Source organism: Hevea brasiliensis, unplaced genomic scaffold (genome assembly GCF_030052815.1).
Source record: "Hevea brasiliensis isolate MT/VB/25A 57/8 unplaced genomic scaffold, ASM3005281v1 Scaf1, whole genome shotgun sequence".
NCBI lineage: Eukaryota > Viridiplantae > Streptophyta > Magnoliopsida > Malpighiales > Euphorbiaceae > Hevea > Hevea brasiliensis.
In genome coordinates this window covers 2,611,332-2,619,175 of record NW_026614585.1, presented here as the reverse complement: position 1 = coordinate 2,619,175, position 7,844 = coordinate 2,611,332, and the positions used below count along the sequence as shown (strand labels likewise).

The 7,844-nt window shown below is 34.3% G+C and overlaps 1 non-coding gene across 1 annotated transcript; it reads left to right on the top strand.

Moving 5' to 3' along the window:
* Positions 1–5,881: 5,881 nt before the first annotated feature.
* On the top strand, positions 5,882–5,988 carry LOC131176399 (small nucleolar RNA R71). Its single transcript, XR_009146491.1, has one exon. It is a non-coding gene; the product is annotated as a small nucleolar RNA R71 (small nucleolar RNA).
* The last annotated feature ends 1,856 nt before the right edge of the window (positions 5,989–7,844 follow it).

The window sequence follows — 7,844 nt, the reverse complement described above, 5'->3', positions numbered from 1 at the left end:
GGATAGTCATGATTTGATAAATTGAATTTTGTGCTCCAAGTCATTTATACAAATGATTTACATTATTGGCAATGAATATTTTGAGTTTTGGAATTTGATCGATTCGATTCTCAAATTATTTACTGTAAAATTTGTCAATGTATATTGTACTATGTTTTAAATTATAGTTGTGCACCACTGAGTTCACCACTCAGCGATAGCTTTGCATGCTGTCGCAGGTAAGAAGAGCATAGAGCAGTGATTAAGTTGCTTTGAGGATACATTCAGATCAGCTCCAGGTATATCATAGATATACCCATGTACATAGGTTTTGATGTAAGCATGTAATAATATGTATGTAAATTATTTGAGCAGTTGTATAAAAACTCTTGTAAAATATTTTGGTATATAATTAAATGTAAATTATTGTAAATGTAAATTTGAGATTTCATTTACTTGAATAGTTTTGTATTATATTTCCTTTATCTCAGTCTTTGAAAAATTACTATGGATTTGAGTTGAGAAAAATGTTGTGTTGAGATTATGTTGGAGTTGAGATTTGGAAATATATTGAAGTGCTTTTACAGGTTCTCTGAAGAACTGTTTTATCCAAAATACAGATGGCACTCTGCCAAAATTTTTACAGAAATTCCAAATAAATCAAATGAGTTAATTGTTTCACTTCAGTTCACCAAAGTTTTTAATACCTGTAAATAGTGCTCACCACTGTAAAAGAAGTAAGAAAAGTTTTTAAAATCCCTTGTAGTGTATTTAATGGGTTATCAGTAGACGGAGTTGGTAATTCATTAAGTATACTACGGGATCATGTTATGCCTTACAGAGGGGTAGGGTGTGACATTATAGTCCTTTAGTGTTGGTATAAGTTACCAATTCCATTTTTAAGTGTATTGCATTTTATTGCAATTTATCGGATTTCGGTATGCTAATTTGACCTAGCCGGATGACCTAGTTTCCTCAGTTTTCAATTTCTGGTCCGACTAACAAACTTGTAGGTCTATGTCTTAGTGAACTTTTGCCACAAATTTTAACTCATTTGGAGTTTACTAGACCAAGTTATGGTCATTTTACTATTGCTGGTCCGATTGCACTAAAATAGCAAACTTAGGTCATTTTTAGGTCATTTCCAGTTCTGGCAATTTTTATACCCGAACTTGTGCAAGCATTTTGACTTGCTTATGGTCATTTCCGGGTTTTGGTGTCTTCATAAGAGTTGTAGGTCTATGTCTAATCTATCCATGGTAAAACTTTTAGGTCATTTGGACCTGTTTTGAGTGAGTTATGGCAAAACACTGACTGCTGTCCAAAAGGTTAATTTTTAGGTTTGTAAAGTCGCTAATCCAGATTTGGTCAATTCTCATGTCACTTTTTGGACAGAATTTAGGTAGGCTTTCTTCATGAAAGTTGGCACATTATGTGCCTAGTTTCACCTCCAATTGGTCTCATACCGATTGGAGTCACACACTTAGGGTTATAGGCTCATTTGCACACTGCCCTCTCCATGCCTCTCAAACACCAAATCAAACACATATTTACCAACTACATCTTCACTTCCCCAAACCATTCTGCATTTAGAACTAACCATAACCATTCGTTACTTTACATTATAGGTCAACTTGGATAGAATATAACAATTTCACAATGCACCAAATGCAACCATAATTCACAAGGTCCAAACCTTATAATATATACACATAAACTCTCCTAAATATTGCACATTACTTCCATCATCAAATTACACATTTATTCTCTACTCGATCATACACATAAGCTGCCACTTCTAGTACCATAATTTAACAACCTTTTCATGAATTTAAACACTTCAATCTTCATCATGAGGCTACCAAAAAAATACACATACATATCAAACTTCCATTTTTACTTTTCAAGCTTATCATTCAAACTTTATACATGGAATTCAACTTCATTGCATATAAGCACTTAATTAAAACCTCAAACTACCACTTACATGTAGATACAAGTTACACATATTGAACTACCATGGCTGTCAAAATGTAATATCATCCTAACTCACTAAACTTTAACTTTCCTTCCATAAATCCATTCACCACAACACCCACACAAGCTTTAATGAAGAAAGGATGAAGAAATGGACATGTACCTCAAGTGGAGCTTGTCAAAACTCCACCAAATTCCTTCTTTCTTGTTCCCTAAGTGCTGCCCAAGGTGTGGTGGTCAAGTTTAATGAAGACAAGTAGAAGAAATTTGGCTTGAAAATGGGTGGAGTGTACCATGCATGTGGGCGGCCATGGGAGCTTTCTTTGGGAGGGTTTCAGCAGGTGTGATTTCTGAAGGTTGAAGATGAAGTTCAACTATTCAAATACTTAATAAAGTGTCCCACAATATAAGTTACTAGAGCACTAACTTTAGGAAATGATTTATTTATTCAAAGTTTCCAAATTTTGCAAGTTTGCCTCATAACTTCCACTATTTACATTATGTACTATATTTTTATTTTTCATGATATTTTCAAAGTGTAATATCACTTATTTTTAATGGACATTGAGGTCAAAAGTCAACTCGGGGTGTCAATTGACCATAATGCCCCTATTCGGGTTGTATTCCAGATTTTTCGGTAACACCGAGTTTTGTCGTTTTCTTGATTTCTTGTTTTTCTTTGTACTAATTAATTAATTTTTCTTTGATATCTCTAATGTCATTTATACTTCAGTAGATGTTTATTCAAGTCTTAAAAATATTTTTCAGGGTTCCCTGCGGTCCAGAGTTAGTCAACGGTCCACGCCGCAACTTCCCGGTGCGGTCACCTATCGCTACGGTTTTTGGCTCGTTTAACTTGGTTACATTTCATTGCTATTATTTTTTCTTTATTTTTCTTGTATTTTCCTTTCTTGTATTTCATTATTTTATGTCTCCTCACTAATATTTAAGTATAATTCTAGGCATTCTAGCTGTCCAGACAGACACTAGTCGCCGAAACAGTAGAACTCACTACTGAACATAGGGGTGTTACAATTAAACTCACATAATTAAAGTTTCATAAAATTTTAAGTTAATACACACCAAAACACAATGCTAATTTATCAAGGCACAACCATTATAGCTCTTTGCAAATCTTAGAAATGCCCTTTTTTATATATATATATTTGAAATTGGTACTTCTCTCTTGTCACAATTACTTTTTATTTATTTATTTATTTATTTCAACCGTCACTTTCAAAAAAGTACGTTGCTCATATCCTAGCTAGCTTTTGGCCTGAGAATCAACATGGGGTTTATGAAGACCCCTAGTTAGTTTGCTTAACTAAAATAGTGGAGCAATTTTCAAGTTCAACTTTTTATTTCCCTCAATATATGCATCTACATATTATAAAGTGCCCTAATAGATTAAACAAAGTTCTGAAATATGCATGACACTAGTTTAAAGCACACATAACTAATCATTTCACCATTAAATTAAGCCTAAATGATTTATGCAGGAAAAAAAAATTGTTCTATGGTATGGAGAAGAGGGAAAAATCCATCATTAAAGTTATTATTACCTTGCCTAAAATTTCAAAAATTCAATCTAAAATAGAAAAGTCATTTCAAGGACAAAGCACTTCTCTCCGAGAGTTAATATAGAATCATGAATCAAGCTTATAATATAGAATCATGAATCAAGCTTATGAGAACAATTTTTATTTTTATTTTTATTTTTATTTTTTTAATAATTAAAAAGATGTAGTAACAAATTTCTCGTCCCCCCCCCCCCCCCACACTTAAAACTTACATTGTCTCCAATGTAAAGCCCAAATGCAAAAAAAAAAAAAGGAAAAGAAAAAAACATTATATGCTAGAGAATAAAATAAAATAAGGGAAAGAAAATAAATCTGATTTTGGCTAATAAGCCACCCATGGGTTGCCTCCCAAGAAGCGCTTTTGTTTATCATCGTTAGCTCGACATGGCGAAGCTCCTTAATCCATTGAATTCTCTTGAAACCCCTCATAAAATGGCTTGACTTCATGACCATTGACCTTGAACACTTTGTTAGTTCCTAAACTTTGAATTTCAACTGCACCATAAGGAAACACATTAGTAACAACAAAGGGTCCAATCCAACGAGAACGCAACTTACCAGGCATCAGCTTCAATATGGAATTATACAATAAAACTTTTTGTCCAATCACAAACTGCTTTCTTATTTTGTCATGGAATGCCTTTATCTTTTCTTTATAGATCCCAGAATTCTCATAAGCCTTAAGGCGAATTTCCTCTAATTCATGCAAATGTGATTTTCTTTCTAACTCATCCTCCATGCTTCACTCAAAAACATCTTGCACAAATGTATCAACAACATCAATAGAAAAAACAGTATGATTATCAGCAGGATACTTTATGGCATCAAAGATATTAAATTTGATAGTCTCTCCATCAAACTCCATAGTTATGGTACCATTATCCACATCAATTTTTGTCTTGGCAGTTTTTAGGAAAGGTCTTCCAAACAAAATCAAAGCTGACGTTGATGTGGGAACACTATCCTCCATATCCAGAATTTAAAAATCTGCAGGAAAAATCAATCCTCCAACCTGCACCAACACATCCTCAACTACTCCCAATGGGTAAGCATTAGAATGATCAGCTAACTGAATAATGACACTCGTTTCTTTCAAAGGACCCAAATTTAAAGTTTGAAAAACTGAATTTGATATAACATTAATAGATGCTCCTAAATCTGCCATTGCACGCTCAAATTTAAAATCACCTATTCTGCAGGGAATAGAAAATGAACCTGGATCCTTAACTTAAGGGGTAATTTTTGCTGAATTAATGCCGACACATTTTCTCCCACACTGATCTTCTCATTATTCCTCAGCTTGCGCTTTGTAGTGTATAATTCCTTAAGGAATTTAGCATACTTGGGAACTTGTTTGATCGCATCAAGTAAAGGTATATTCACCTCCACCTTTCTGAAAGTCTCTAAAATTTCTTTCTCTTGTTCTTCTTTCTTATTTTTAGCCAACCTGCATGGGAATGGAGGAAGAACATAATTATTAACCTTATTCAGTTAGGTTTAGTATTTAACTCAATTTCAGACTCTTTTTCTCCTTGCTTCTTCTTTTTCGTTGACTCATATGGAGTCTGATTATCAACTTCTTTCCCACTCTGCAACAGTATAGCACTCGCATTTTCTCTGGGGTTCATGACTGTTTGTGATGGAAGCTTTCCAGAACTTTGAGCTTCAAGCTTGCTTACAGATGACGCTAACTGACCAATCTGCCTCTCTATGTTTTGAATGCTATTTCTGGTCTCTTGTTGAAACTGTTGGGTTTTGTTAGCCAAAGCCTTAACAATTTTATCAAGTGACATACCTTGATTTGAGGGAGGCGTAGGTGGAGGTGGAGGTGGAGGTGGTTGATTCACTTGTGGTCTCTGCTAATGGTATCGGTTTTGCATCGATTCCCATAACTCATATTAGGATAATCTCGCCATCCTGGATTATAAGTATTCGAATAGGGATCATACCTGCATTGTGGCTATCCATAATGTCCTACTGCATTAGCATGTTGCATTGATTCATCCTCTTATAATGCAGGACACATATCAGTAGCATGACTCGAACCCGAACAAATTTCACATGCCTTAACAGTTTGCATGTTCCCTACAGCCAACTGCCTCACCAAAGAAGTTAAATCAGAAATCTGTTTCTCAAGGTTAGATGTACTTACCTCATTAACCTTTATAGCTGTGTGATCCATTCTCATTCCAAACTGTTGAGAATTTGCTGCCATGTTAGCAATCAACCTCATTGCCTCTTTTAGTGTCATGTCAACCAAAGCTCCTCCACTAGCAGCATCTATCATACTGCGGTCCATTGGTAGAAATCCCTCATAGAAATACTGAATCAACAGCTGCTCACTTATTTGGTAATGGGGACAGCTTGCACACAACTTCTTAAATCTCTCCCAATACTCATACAAGCTCTCTCCATTGTACTACCGGATGCCACAAATTTCTTTTTTCATATTGGCAGCACGGGAAGCAGGAATATACTTCTCTAGAAATATCTACTTCATCCCATTCCATGAGTTGACAGATCCAGAAGGAAGGTAATACAACTAATCCTTAGCTGTGCCCTCTAGTGAGAAGGGAAAAGCTCGAAGCTTGATCTGAACCTCTGAAACTCCTTGAGGTTTCATGTTGGAACACACAATATGAAATTCCTTTAGATACTTAGGTGGATCCTCACCTACAAGACCATGAAACTTAGGCAACAAATGGATTAGTCCAGATTTCAATTCAAAAGTAACATTTAAAGCATGGTATTGGATACACAAAGGCTGTTGGTTTAGATCAGGAGCAACCAACTCTTTCAAAGTCCTAGCAGCAGCCATGGTCTCCTTTTCGAAACTTGACTCTGAATTCGAATTCAAACTTAGCTCATTTGGAGATTGGACTCCTGTAGATGTACTTGGAATCTACCTAGCTTGCTTAGCCAATTTTCTCAACCATTTAGCTGTTTGTTCTACTTCTAGATCAAAGATCAACTCACCAGATAGAGAAATTCTTGTCATAAATAAAAAAAAAAAATTAAAGTAAAAACAAAAAAATGCCTCAAAACCTAGAAAACAATGGAATTTGGCCTCAAGAGGGTGGGGCCAAGGAATCCTATAGATTGATTGATCTTGATCAGAGCATCATTTCCTTCAAAATAGGTATGGGCCGCCCTCCAAATTCAACTAAAATCCTTAATGAACAGTAATAATGAACAGTAACACTATAATTATTATTATTTTTTTCATAAACCTGAAAATAGCAACACTTCACAAACAGAGTTAATAACAAAATATCCTAACACCAAAAACACGAATTCTAATAAATTTCAGTCTCCGGCAATGGCGCCAAAATTCTTGATGGGTGTCGAATCCACCAGAAATTAAATTAACTGAAATTACCAGTAATAAAATATTTTTTGCAGTAAGTGGTAAATCCAGGTCAAACCTTAAAGACTGAATTACTAAATTTCGTGCACTCGTGTGTAATGGAACACAAAAAAAAAACAAAGATTAGGGGGGTTTTGTAACACAAAATCAAAAGAAATTAGAAATTCAAGAACTAAATATGAAAATCTCAATTTAAACAAACTTCAGTCCAAGGTAATTTGCATTCCAATGCATTGATTTTATCATAAACAAAAGAAATACAATTATCTCTTATTGAATACTTAACATAGATTTACCAAACAGCGAGGTGAACCCCTGACTTCCCTATTCTCATCAATTCGAGCCCAGCACTCTTATTGACTGTAATTATTAACTGAGTTGGTAGTAAGCAATCCTCAACAAATTAATAACTACTTTAAGAAAAGGAAGTAGTTAAGCTGAATAATAATTTATGAAGCATAAATCATTTAATCCACCCTATTGTTTCCTTAGGTTATTATCAAAAACTGGGATCATAATCAATAAAACCTAATTACTACTCATGTTCAATCTCATACAACAATTACGGATTATGAAGATGAACTAGCAATTGATCAAATCAAACAATTAACTAATAGGCCTTTTTAGCAAATCATTCAACAGATCAAAAATAATTAAATCAGAAAACAATAGATGTTCAAAAAGACATAAATTAATTAAGAACCTGGTCTCACAAATCAAGCAAAAGAGCTTGAATCCTTTGAACTGAATTAAAAACTTAGCCACTCATGTTCATGGCTTATAGAAAATTAAAGCAGAAATAAAGAAGAAATCAAGAATGTAAATGGAGAACGAAAGTCTGAATTGAGATGCTCTTAGCTACTGCCCAAAGACGTATTTATACTAAAAAAAAACCTAATCCTAAAGATAGGAACCAAACCAAAATAGGAAAGGTTTTGAAA